Below are 13,126 nucleotides of genomic sequence, written 5' to 3'. Positions count from 1 at the left end.
TATGGGATGCCGAGGCTGCAGATGGCAGCTTAACCCACTACAGCACCATGCCAGCCCTGCCATGTACTGCTCATTGTGTCCTATCGAATGGCACATCTGCTTTGGCTATTACAGCACATGTTGCGCTGTTTTCCTACACAGATACACCTGTCATCCCACCTAGGGCCGTACATCCCTCATCCCCTGTTCAATCTGCCTGGACTCTCAACACCCACACTAGGCTACCCTTTTCTTTTCTTTCTTTCTTTTTAAAAAAATATTTTATTTATTTATTTATTTATTTATTTATTTATTTATTGAGAGGTAGAGTTACAGACAGTGAGAGGAAGAGACAGAGAGAAAGGTCTCCCTCAAAATGGCTGCAACGGTCGGAGCTGCGCCAATCTGAAGCCAGCAGCCAGGAGCTTCTTCTGGGTCTCCCACGTGGGTACAAGGGCCCAGGCACTTAGGCCATCTTCCACTGCTTTCCCAGGCCACAGCAGAGACTGGATCAGAAGAGGAGCAGCCAGGACTAGAACCGGCGCCCATATGGGATGCCAGCAATGCAGGCGGAAGATTAACCTACTGTGCCACGGCGCCAACCCATAGACTACCCTTTTCAAGAACATTCCCCTCACTGCACGTGGGCTTTGAAACACCATGCCAGGCCACACCTCCACCCTCAGACCATCAGTGCTCCACTACCCTGAGCCACCTCAGCCATCCTCCAAGTCTTCTTTAGCTCTGCCACTCTGAGCTACGCCGAACCTCTGCATGGGCAGCCCCGTATCCCACTTGAGCCCAACTCCTTGCACCAGGCCTCCCTCCTTTGTGGAAACTCTCGCACCCCACTTCTCTGATATTCTAATTCTGTAAAGATTTGTCCTGTCTATTTGTATTGTCACTTTTCTCTCAAACTAGAGGAATCTGTGGATGTGTTAGTAATAGTCTCTCAGTAATGTATCGTGGTTTTTTTTTTTTTTTCAGCAGATCTAAAGTACTTACAAAATAAATATAAGCTTATTGGTTCACCTGAGATGTTCATTTTATAAACACATCATGATCCCTGATGAGGCGATACCAAACATTTAATGCATTAGTAGTCATTGTGTTTGCATGGCCTTCCATCAAAATCATGAAACCCATTTTGCTTTCTGTTTGATAAGAATCACAGTGAATTATCTTACCAGTTTCCAAGTTATAACTGCTCTTTTTCAGTGGTAGGATGCTGAGTTCATTCTGTTAATTTACTTAAGTTTATTTTGGTTTTCCATCATAAAAATAATCATGCTACTTTGATTGTCATAGACTAATGAGGAAAGAACAGGGCCAGCTAAATTCACAGATGATGCAAGTGAATGCCACATGAATAACGGTGCCCAGCATAAATGAGGCTTTACAGGAGTTCAAACAGAGAGACATGGCCGTAACACTGAGTCACTGCAGGACGCATGCTAGCATGGGCTGAGCTCAGAGAAGCCAGGCAAAGCAGGTCATAAGCACACATATTCGTTTGATTCTGTATTTATGTGACTTACCAACTTGTCAAAATTCTCCCTGAAGAACTTTTGTTAAATGCTTTTTTTTTTTATTAAAAAATATTTTATCAACATCATATCTGGAGGAGCACCATTTTTTAAATCAGTGGACCAATTAAAATAATGAGCTGATGGTTTTAACGAATAAACCTGATGGGACGATAAATGGTGACGACGACGACAATGATGACTGTGAGTCAGGTGACTGTCCTTCATGTTTAAAATCAAGTATGTCAGCCACTGACTGAGACATAAAATTCATAAAAATGTCACACAGTGCTTTTATAAGTGCATGTGTAAAGCTTCACAAAACCCAACATTGGTTATTTAGTTTCAGCAAAATACTGTCATCTTCCCAATGAATTAATGCTTTTTATTTGAATGTAGCCAGTAATTTTATTTTTATTTGATCTGTAAATTTACTTTTTTTCCCTGTTGTTTTAAAAAGTTGTGATAAAAACACATAAAGTGAAATTTAGCATTTTAACTTTTTTTTCTTAAAGATTTACTTATTTATTTTGGAAGAGTTACAGAGGGAGAGGGAGAGACAGAGAGAGAAAAAGCTACAACTACCAGGGCTGAAGCTTGGAGCTTCCTCTGGATCTTCCACGTGGGTGGCAGGGGCCCAAACACTTGCGGCATCTTCCGCTGCTTTCCCCAGGCCTTTTGCAGGGAGCTGGATCAGAAGTGGAGCAGCCAGGACTCAAACTGCACCCATATGGGATGCTGGCATCATAGGCGGTGGCTTTATCCGCTAAGCCACAGCACAGGCCCACAACCATTTTTAAAGTATACAGTTCAGTAATGTTCTGTCTGTTCACTTAGTTGTGCAGTAGAGTGCCAGAAGTTTCCCCCTTTATATCGGTATAGTTTTTAATGAGCTACATGTATTTTAAAAATTATTTATTTATTTGAGAAGCAGAGTGACAGGGAAAGGCCGAGACAGATAGAGAAGGAAAGCTCCAATCCACTAGTTCACTCCCCAGATGCCCTCAGTGGCTGGGGCTGATCCAAGCTGAAGCAGGGAGGGCAGGAATTCCAGGTCTCCCATTTGTGTGGCAGGAACCCAACTGTTGGAGCTGTCACCACAACCTCCAAGGTCCACATTAGCAGGAAGCTGGAGGCAGGCACCAGAGCTGGGAATCAGACCCAGGCTTTCCAATGTGGGATGTGGGTGGTTTAATGGCTAGGCTAGATGCCTGTTGCTGTACAACTTTAAGGAAAAGCAAAGTGAAAATTATTTAAGTCAACCAGCAGAGCTTTTGAAAGAAATTTTTCTTTGATAGAAAGAAAAAAAAAGAGACTTAAGATACTGGGGGCCAGTGCGGTGGGTAAAGCTGCCGCCTGCAGTGCCGGCATCCCATATGGGCACCGGTTCGGTTTCTGGTTGCTCCTCGCCCGATCCAGCTGTCTGCTATGGCCTGAGGGAGCAATAGAGGATGGCCCAACTCTTTGGGCCCCTCCACCCATGTGTGAGACCCAGAAGAAGCTCTTGGCTCCTGGCTTCGGATTGGTGCAGCTCTGACCATTGTGGAGTGAACCAGCAGATAGAAGACCTCTCTCTCTGCCTCTGCCTCTCTATAACTCTGCCTTTCAAATAAATAAATACATTTTTTAAAAAATATACTCTGACCTGCGTAATAACAATTTCCCTTTAAAAATTTGTTCAACCAACCCTCCTGGCATTTCATCGTGGCTAGCTTCTGGAATGGGCTGTCTTGGAAATGACAGTGAGACCTCATTCCTTGCAAAAGCAGAACCAGAGGAGCGCATAGCAGTGTTTCCAATCTAAATTCAAATTTCCTTTTTAATAATAGGGATAATGTTAATACAATACTGCCTTTCAAATTGCTTTTCAAAATACTTTCAAATCCATTATCCTATTTTTTAGGCCCCATTGTGAATCTCAAAAGTAAGTCTTCTTTAAAGTCAAACATCATTGCCAAGTTTTGATATGCTATACCTTTAATCATTCTAGCCAGTGCTGCCAGGGGCCTCACTCCCCAGCAAGAGGTTAGCGGAGAGAAGGCTGCCTCCAGATGCTGTGATTGTTCTGTAGGGCTGCCAGGGAATCTCCCAGGTCTTATTAAGAAAACAAACTATGCTGAATAGCTCCTCTGAAAACTAGATCAGGTTTTAAGCTCTGATCTCACTTTGTTGACCTCTCCTAAGGCTTCATATTTAAAAAAACAGATTTATTTTATTTATTTGAATTACAGAGAGAGAGGCAAAAGAAGAATGGGCCGGGGCGGGGGGTGGGGGTGGGGTTGGAGAACCATTCAACAGCCAGTGCTGGGCCAGGCTGAAGTCAGGAGCCAGAACTCCATCCAGGTCTCCCACACCGGTGGCAGGGGCCAAGCACTTGGGCTATCTTCCATATCCTTCCTGGATGCATTAGCAGGGAGCTGGATCAGAAGCGGAGCAGGGCCGGCGCCGCGGCTCACTAGGCTAATCCTCCGCCTTGCAGCGCCAGCACACCGGGTTCTGGTCCTGGTTGGGGCGCCGGATTCTGTCCCGGTTGCCCCTCTTCCAGGCCAGCTCTCTGCTGTGGCCAGGGAGTGCAGTGGAGGATGGCCCAGGTGCTTGGGCCCTGCACCCGCATGGGAGACCAGGAGAAGCACCTGGCTCCTGGCTCCTGCCATCGGATCAGCGCGGTGCGCCGGCCGCAGCGCGCTGGCCGCCGCGGCCATTGGAGGGTGAACCAACGGCAAAAGGAAGACCTTTCTCTCTGTCTCTCTCTCTCACTGTCCACTCTGCCTGTCAAAAAAAAAAAAAAAAAAAAAAAAGCGGAGCAGCTGGGACTGCAACTGGCACTCTGATATGGATGTCAGTTACAAACAGTGGTTTAACCCACCGCACCATAACACAGCTTAATTTTTTATTTATTTACTTATTTATTTATTTATTTATTTATTTATTTTTTGACAGGCAGAGTGGACAGTGAGAGAGAGAGACAGAGAGAAAGGTCTTCCTTTGCCGTTGGTTCACCCTCCAATGGCCACCACGTCCAGTGCGCTGTGGCCGGCGCACCGCACTGATCCGAGGGCAGGAGCCAGGTGCTTCTCCTGGTCTCCCATGGGGTGCAGGGCCCAAGTACTTGGGCCATTCTCCACTGCACTCCTGGGCCACAGCAGAGAGCTGGCCTGGAAGAGGGGCAACCGGGACAGAATCTGGCGCCCTGACCGGGACTAGAACCCGGTGTGCTGGCGCCGCAAGGCGGAGGATTAGCCTAGTGAGCCGTGGTGCCGGCATCACAGCTTAATTTTTAAACAGAAAGCTTTTATGTTATTGTTATTAGGATTTGCTATTTGACTTCTTGGAAATAAGGTAATATTTAAGGTCTCCATAAATAATCATGGAATGAAAAGGACAAGAATGGAAGGAATATTGATTATTTACTGCATACCAGGTACTATTCTAGAAACTTTCTATTGTTCACCTTACCTAATTCTGACAACCTCCCTGGGAGTCAGTTCTGTTGCCCCATTTTACTGGCTGAGACTCCGAGAGGTCACACACCTCGTCAGTAAGTGAACTGAGGTTCAATTTATTTATTTATTTATTTATTTATTTATTTATTTATTTATTTATTTATTTTTTGACAGGCAGAGTGGATAGTGAGAGAGAGAGACAGAGAGAAAGGTCTTCCTTTGCCGTTGGTTCACCCTCCAATGGCCGCCGCGGCCTGCGCGCTGCGGCCGGCGCACCGCGCTGATCCGATGGCAGGAGCCAGGAGCCAGGTGCTTTTCCTGGTCTCCCATGGGGTGCAGGGCCCAAGCACCTGGGCCATCCTCCACTGCACTCCCTGGCCACAGCAGAGGGCTGGCCTGGAAGAGGGGCAACCGGGACAGAATCCGGCGCCCCGACCGGGACCAGAACCCAGTGTGCTGGCGCCGCTAGGCGGAGGATTAGCCTAGTGAGCCGCGGCGCCGGCCTGAACTGAGGTTCAAATCTGGGTTTCTCTACACCATGCGAGTGAGAAATGGGAAAATACATCACAGTCTCAGCTTGGTCAGTGTTTCCTGCCAGTTTTTGTCTGGGGAACTTGGACAATGCCAGTCCTCATTCTTGGAGAGAGTTTCTTTGCCCATTCCAGCAGCTTATCTTTTTCTGCCTTCTTGCTCTGTTATGTGAACATTTAGTGGACAGGCTCAACTTCAAACATTTCCCATACCCTACTTAGCCAGGTATGGAAATCACTTTGCTCCTCCCCTGCTGGGTTTCTGCCTTCCAGGAAGCAAAGGTTGCATTGCAAAAAGCATGTCCCCACATCCCCACCCCCACTTGCTGTAAAGCTGTGAGGCCCTTTTTGAGATAAAGCTCCACACTGCTCTTTAAAAAAAAAAGTTATTTATTTATTTGAAAGAGTTACAGAGAAGAGAGGCAGAGAGAGAGAGAGAGAGAGAGAGAGGGAGAGAGGTCTTCCATCCGCTGGTTCATTCCCCAGTTGGCTACAATGGCCGGAGCGTCCACACTGCTCTTTAGAGAGGTGCAACAGATGCCTCGTGGCTGCATTGTCATTTATTAACTTCAAATGCTCGGGCCGTGGTGTTTTTACATATGTTCTCCACTTCTTACATTCTATCTCTTCATCTCGGATCTCATTTACGTGGTGATTTATAGAGACCTTGAATATTATCATCTACAGGGTGTGCGTGTGAAGGAGAAGTGAGCAGATCTTCTGTGTATCAGGAAACACCTGCTTCTTTGAAGATCTGAGCTGGAAACTGTGGAAGTGTGAACTCAATCCTGGGGCTTCCTGAGGATCCGCTGTCCCAGCGTGGTGGCACTGCCTGCCTGCCGCCTTAGGTGGTTCGTGAGCTCTTCCCGTGTTGCTGTCCTGTCTCTCTGCTAGATTTTACATAACGGGGAGGCAACAGCACGTGCTGGGCACAGGGCCTTGCGCATCGTACGCATCTCGTTGCAAGTCGGAGGCTGTTTGCTGCCCTGTTGGTTGCCATGGGTGCTGCTGAGCTCACACCCTGTGACCTCTCTGGGGTTAGCTTTTAGGGGGCAGTTTCACTGGAAACAGTGGCATGATGGAACCAGACACCACCCCCGCCCTGATCACACTGGAGACTTCTGCTTCATGCGTCTTCCCAAAAAATGTCCCGGACACGCTGGTACCCAAAGACCCAGTTTAAGACCCTGAAGCCCACCTTGTGTTGCTTCCCGAGATACTGGGATGCTGGCTTACTGAGAAGTGGACTCATGGCTGCTTTTTAGACACTGTATGAAATGACCTGAATACTCCCCTCGCTGAATCTATCTGCCTTGTGCCTTCTCCTTGAGTTTCTCCTTTGTGACACCTGCACAGAGCAGGCTGAGCAGCGCCCTAGACTGGGGGAGAGGGGGTCAAATGGGAATGATGTGAGTGACTGGCTTCACCTTAGGGACACCTTGTAAATGAGCTGTGCAAATAGCTGCCTAAACAAAACCCGATGTGCTGAAGCTTGTCCAAAGGACTAAGGACATTATTTTTAAACTCAACTGTTCGTTGGGTGAACTGTGGTGTTACTGTTGGATGTCTTTTACAATTGTTTTTAGTTGTATTTATTTGAGAAGCAGAGAGACAGAAAGCTCTCCTCTGCTGGTTCACTCAGCAAATTCACTGCCTTCAACGAAGGTGAGAGCTAGGAACTCAAATCTCCAGGGTGCACATTAGCAGGACACTGGAATCAGGAGCAGAGCTGGGGCTCAAACCCAGGCACTACAATACGGAACACAGACATCTGAACCAGTATCTCAACTACTAGGCCAAGTACCTCCCCTGCGCTATTATCAGAGAATGTTTTTAAAAAATATTTATTTTTTATTTAAAAGTCAGAGTTACAGAGAGGCAGAGGCAGAGTGAGAAAGAAGTCTTCCATCTGCTGGTTTACTCCCCAGGTAGCCGCAACAGCCGGATCTGCGCCGATCCGAAGCCAGGAGCCAGGAGCTTCTTCTGGGTCTCCCACACAGGTGTAGGGGCCCAAGGACTTGGGCCATCTTCCATTGCTTTCCCAGGCCGTAGCAGAGAGCTGGATCAGAAGTGGAGCAGGCAGGACTCAAACTGGTGCCCATATGGGATGCTGGCACTGCAGGTGGCGGCTTTACCCGCTATGCCACAGCACTGGCCCCCATCAGACTTTTGAGCAGTATTTCTTACTATAGGACAAGAATACAAACTATTAGAAATGGTGGAAATTTTGATATGGCTGTTTTTTATTTGACCTAGGTGAAATTTAGATACAAGGTTGACTTTACAAATATTACTTTTAAAAGAAGGTTTATTTTTGTATTTGAAAGGTAGAGTAATGGGAGGGTGGGGAGAACAGTTATGTTACATCCATTGGTTCATTCCCTGACAGCCTGCAGCAGCCAGGGCTGGGCCAGACTGAAGCCAGGAACCAAGGATTCCATCCAGGTCTCCCACATGGGTGACAGGGGCCATCATCCACTGCCTCCCAGGCTCATTAGCAGGAAACTGGATCAAAAGTGAAGTAGCTGGGACTCAAACCAGACTCTCTGATAAGTGATGCTGGTATCGCAAGTGGCAGTTTAACTCACTGCACCACAATGCCAGTCCCGTCACTATTTTTTTTTTTTTGGACAGGCAGATTGGACAATGAGAGAGAGACAGAGAGACAGAGAGAAAGGTCTTCCTTTGCTGTTGGTTCACCCTCCAATGGCCGCCGCGGCCGGCGCACCACGCTGATCTGAAGCCAGGAGCCAGGTGCTTCTCCTGGTCTCCCATGGGGTGCAGGGCCCAAGCACTTGGGCCATCCTCCACTGCACTCCCTGGCCACAGCAGAGAGCTGGCCTGGAAGAGGGGCAACCGGGACAGAATCCGGCGCCCCAACCAGGACTAGAACCCGGTGTGCCGGCGCCGCAAGGCGGAGGATTAGCCTAGTGAGCTGCGGCGCCGGCCCGTCACTAATTTTTAAAACCAAAAAAAAAATTGACTATTTAGTGAATCATTTCTCAGGCAACTTCAAAATATTTTCATGACAAAACCACCTTGTCAAAACGTCAGCTGTCATTACTGTCAGGATGCATTCTGGAACCCTTTCTCCGTGCAGTCCTCCTAAATTAGCAACTTCTCACCTACCGAGGGTTGGGAAAGCAAATGCCGGTCCTTGGTAGAAGCATGTGTACAGTAAGAGTTGGGGAGATCTGAGTGCAGGCCTGATGGCCGTCTTGGGAATAAGGGTGGGACAGGTGTAGCGCCCACACGTCCTGCATACTGTTTAGTCTGGGAGCATTAGCGAATGAGACCCTTCCCACCATGGACACCAGGACTTACTAGGGACAGAGGTGAGGTCGTGTGTGAAGCGGTGGCCAGGGCACTGTCTGGGAGAATAGGCCTCCAAGAGAGGGCAAGGGTGGTGGTGCCGCACTTCTGGTTGGTGGGGCGAGGAACATGGGCAGAGGCAAGGGCAGGCTCTAGCACATTGAGCGTGAAGTACAGCTTGACAGTGTTGCATGGAGCTGGCCGGCCCCGGCTGCACCAGCTCTCCTCAGGTCAGTTGTTCTGCCACAACCTCGTTTACAAACTGTCCATTTTCCAGGAGCCCACTGAGAATGGGCATCTTGTTTTGAAAGTCAGTGTGAGAGGCCAACACTGTGGCGTAGTGGGTAAAGCTACCGCCTGCAGTGCCGGCTTCCAACGTGGCTGCCAGTTTGAGTCCCGGCTGTTCCTCTTCTGATCCAGCTCTCTGCTATGGCCTGGGAAAGCAGTAAAAGATGGCCCAAGTTTTGGGCCCCAGCACCCACGTGGGAGACCCAGAAGAAGCTCCTGGCTCCTGGGTTTAGATCGGTGCAGCTTTGGCTGTTGCGGCCATCTGAAGAGTGAACCAGTGGATGGAAGACCTCTCTCTCTTTCTCTCTCTCTCTCTCTCTCTCTGTCTGCTTTTCTCTCTGTGTCAGTGTGAGGCTAGAGTAGCAAAATTTTCCCTCTGAGTCAACAGTAGGAACAATGAAAACACGGGGTGGGGGGACATTTAGAAGTTGACAGAAACTGTATACGATGAAGAAACTCCACGTGGACTACAATTGCTCCCTCCTATGACTCTCCTCCCTTGTCTTTTTATCTTGGCCATGTAAAAATGAAAATTTCCGTAGCTTGGAGCTGTTTGTAGGATCTCCACCTTGTGAGTAGGTTCCAGACCCGGGAATTGACCCACTCCCCACTCTCTTCAAGTTCCTGAGTCACTGAACTTCATAGACAACCATCCATAGACCGGATGATAGAATCAGTGAATCCCTGAACTCAAGTTACCCTTGGCCCACATCCTGAATCCCACGGGTCCCAGCCTCACCTCAACACCGTTCTCTCACAGCGCCAGTGTGAGAGCAGGGCCTCGCCAGCACGCCTGGATGAGCACACGAACAAGCAGCTCTCTGCAGAGGGCCCCGCCAGGAAGGTTGCTTAGGCCAGGCAGTACCTGCGGCCCAGCTGCCGCTCCGTGGTGGGGCTGGCAGCCAAGCCAAGTGCCAGGCTTTTCAGAAACAGCCCTTTTGATAACACTGATTACATTTCCCCCGCTAGAGCCCTGGGCTCATTGAGCAACAGCCAGCTTCTCTGGGTAACAAAGAGGAGGGGAAAGGAATCCAAACACAGGTTTTATTATAAAAACCAGGGAGTGAGAAAAGGATGTTTATTCTGTAAGATAACACACCTGCTCGGTGCCCGGGAGGCTCATTTGCATCAGTTGCCATGGCAAACTCGTTATACTTCAAGGCCATGTGGCTTTGTTTCCTTTTGAGAGCTGGTCCTCCTCCTACCTTTCCCGAGGACTCCAACACAATGACACGGAGGCCTGCGACAGCATAATTGATTTCTCCTTCCCGCTCCGCTCCCGCTCCAGTTCCCATTCGTTGGGCACAGGTCCGAGTGTGCCTTCTCCTTTGAACCCCTGGCTAGCCGTGAAGGCACGCTCCAGAGAGCCATCCTCATTAACATTCCAGGTCCCTCTTCCCAGTCAGCGATAAACAAGCCCCACAGCAATGGCCTTCTTCCTTCCAGTTTCACAAATGAATGGCTCAGTGCCATGTTTTGTTGCCGATCCAGGTGCCCAGGCGTGCATGGCGGGGCTAAGAAGCACGCCGGGAGAGACTAAAAATAGAACAGCAGTTTTGGACGCATACCAGAGCAGCTACTTCATCTCAACTTGCTTTGCTCACTGAGCCTAATAGGATCCATCAGGCAGTTCTCCCGCGCGCTCTCTCTCTCCCTCTTCCCCCCTCTCCCCAGCTGCCAGCCACCATCAGCGCCTTCCCCATGAATGGGAGCAAAGGGAGGTCAGGCAAGGGACGAGGAATGTGCGCCCTCATGGTTTTAGTTTACAAGCCCCGAGGGATCCGGGGTTGCAATCACTCCTGCCACAAGAGCATTTCTGGAAAAGAGCGGGCGGGCCCATCACGCGGTCACCTTTGCCCAGGTACGCTGTGGTGCAAGACTGTCACTGTTTAGCAAAGACTCAATTATCACTTCCTGACCACTCAACTACATGTGACCTACACCCACACTCACAGGCTCCTTGAGAAGTTAACTTGCAAACGAAACCACACCAAGTGTTCCTCCTGCAGCTCCCACCACCGGACGTGAGGCTAAGAATGCGGGCACAAGCGCTCGACCGCAGATGGGGGGGTCTGTGGCGCAGCCAGCGGGTGGCACACGACTGACTACCCCAGGTCCACGAAAGCCACCCGCCTCCACCAAGTAGCCTGCAGTTCTATCTGAGGGCATTTTAGAGCAGAAAATGGAACAAGTCAGTATGAAGATAGCAACCTGCTCTCCCACCTGGGCCCAGGGCCTCCTAGAATGCCAACTACACTGGTTGCAGAGGGCCCCTTGTGCAGCCGATGCCTTGTCCTAAAATGTTCACGCTGCCTGCGGTCTCCCCTAGCTGAAGGAGGGGTGGCATGACCCGAAGTTCTCTCATTGCTCCACCCCTGCCTTGTGCCAACCAGTGCCACTTTTCTGAAATCAGAAGTGAGTGTGTGTGTGTGTGTGTGTGTGTGAGAGAGAGAGAGAGAGAGAGAGAGAGAGATGAATATCACAGTATTTCAAAACAAAAACCTTTTCCATTGTTGATGTTCTGGAGACTGGCCAGATAAGACTAATAGCTGATTTCATCTGTAAGCTTCAGGAAGGTGTCAAGAGCTTTTAAATTGTGCCTCAGCTTCTCACAGTACCTATCTAAAAGAAATAGGCCAAGCCACTTCAAGAAAAGTCATACTCCATATAATCACAGCAATAATTAATCCCCCAAGGAATGTCCCGCAGAACAAGTTGCAACCTGATCACTTAATCCTCCAGGCCCCAGAGGACGGGACACAGCTTCCCTCAGCCTCCTGTGTTCACAAAATTCAGTCTACCTCAGGGAGATACTGGCTCATTTGTTGAACAAATCTACCATCAAAAGCCAGAAAGCGGGGGCTGGCATTCCACAGAGTGTCCAGGCCTCCGCCTGGGACACCCACATCCCATATGGGAGGGCCTGGGTTTCAGTCCTGGCTCCACTCCAGCTCCCTGCTACTGTGCACCCTGGGAGGCAGCAGAGGATGGCTCAAGTCCTTAGGTCCCTGCCACCCCCAGGGGTGACCCAGATTGAGTGCCTGGCTCCTGGCTTTCCCCTGGCCCAGCCCCAGCTGTCAATGGCATCTGGGGAGTGAACCAGCAGATGGGCGCTGTCTGTATGCCTGTGTCTTTCTCTGTGCCTTTCATATTAAAACAGAAGAAGAGAAAAACCAGAAAGCTTTCTGGGCCCACCAAATAAATGGCTGCAGTCTGGAAAGCAAAACGTCTAGGTTCTGGCCCTGGGGTGAGTTTGACAAGCCATGGCCTCTCTGGGCCCTGCTCTCTTGGTGTTTAAAACAAAGCCACGGGGGCCAGCGCCATGGCTCACTTGGCTAATCCTCCGCCTGTGGCGCCGGCATCCCATATGGGCACCGGGTTCTAGTCCCCATTGCTCCTCTTCTAGTCCAGCTCTGTGCTGTGGCCTGGGAGGGCAGTGGAGGATGGCCCAATTGTGTGGGCCCTGCACTCGCATGGGAAACCAGGAAGAAGCTCCTGAATCCTAGCTTCGGATTGGCGTAGGTCCAGCCGTAGCGGCCATTTGGGGAGTGAACCAATGGAAGGAAGACCTTTTTCTCTGTCTCTCTCACTGTCTAACTCTGTCAAATAAATAAAAAATTAAAAAAAAAAATAAAGCCACGAAAGTATGTGATTCCTAGAATCCCTTCCAGACTGAAAATTCCATAGCAGAAATTAATGATGTGCAACTGAAGACTAGATAAAGAGGTCACAGGACATGTGCACCATGGAATACTACAAAGCAGTAAAAAAATGAAATCCTGTCATTTGCAACAAAATGGATGAAACTGGAAAGCATCATGTGTAGTAAAGTAAGCCAATCCCAAAGGGACAAATACCATATGTTTTCCCTGTCTTTGATAACTAATAGAGCACCTAAAAAGTAATTTATAGAAGTGAAATTGGCACTTCAAGATGCAATGACTTTGAACAGCCCTTTGCCTCGACTGCTAAGGAGCTGGTTTTTTTTTTTTTTTCATACAATTTGTTGAACTCTTTACTTAGTATATAGTTAATCATATGCATAAAA

At 49.0% G+C, this 13,126-nt stretch overlaps 1 long non-coding RNA gene across 1 annotated transcript; it reads right to left on the bottom strand.

Moving 5' to 3' along the window:
• Positions 1-7,308: 7,308 nt before the first annotated feature.
• Positions 7,309-10,567, bottom strand: LOC138849615 (uncharacterized). The gene is made up of 2 exons (XR_011388585.2): positions 9,818-10,567; positions 7,309-7,664 (listed from the first exon to the last, which is right to left on the bottom strand). It is a non-coding gene; the product is annotated as an uncharacterized LOC138849615 (long non-coding RNA).
• Between the last annotated feature and the right edge of the window lie 2,559 nt (positions 10,568-13,126).

The sequence above is a fragment of the Oryctolagus cuniculus genome, chromosome 5 (genome assembly GCF_051225735.1).
Source record: "Oryctolagus cuniculus isolate XC-2025 breed Fujian yellow rabbit chromosome 5, ASM5122573v1, whole genome shotgun sequence".
NCBI lineage: Eukaryota > Metazoa > Chordata > Mammalia > Lagomorpha > Leporidae > Oryctolagus > Oryctolagus cuniculus.
This window is presented reverse-complemented; position numbering and strand designations above follow the sequence as displayed.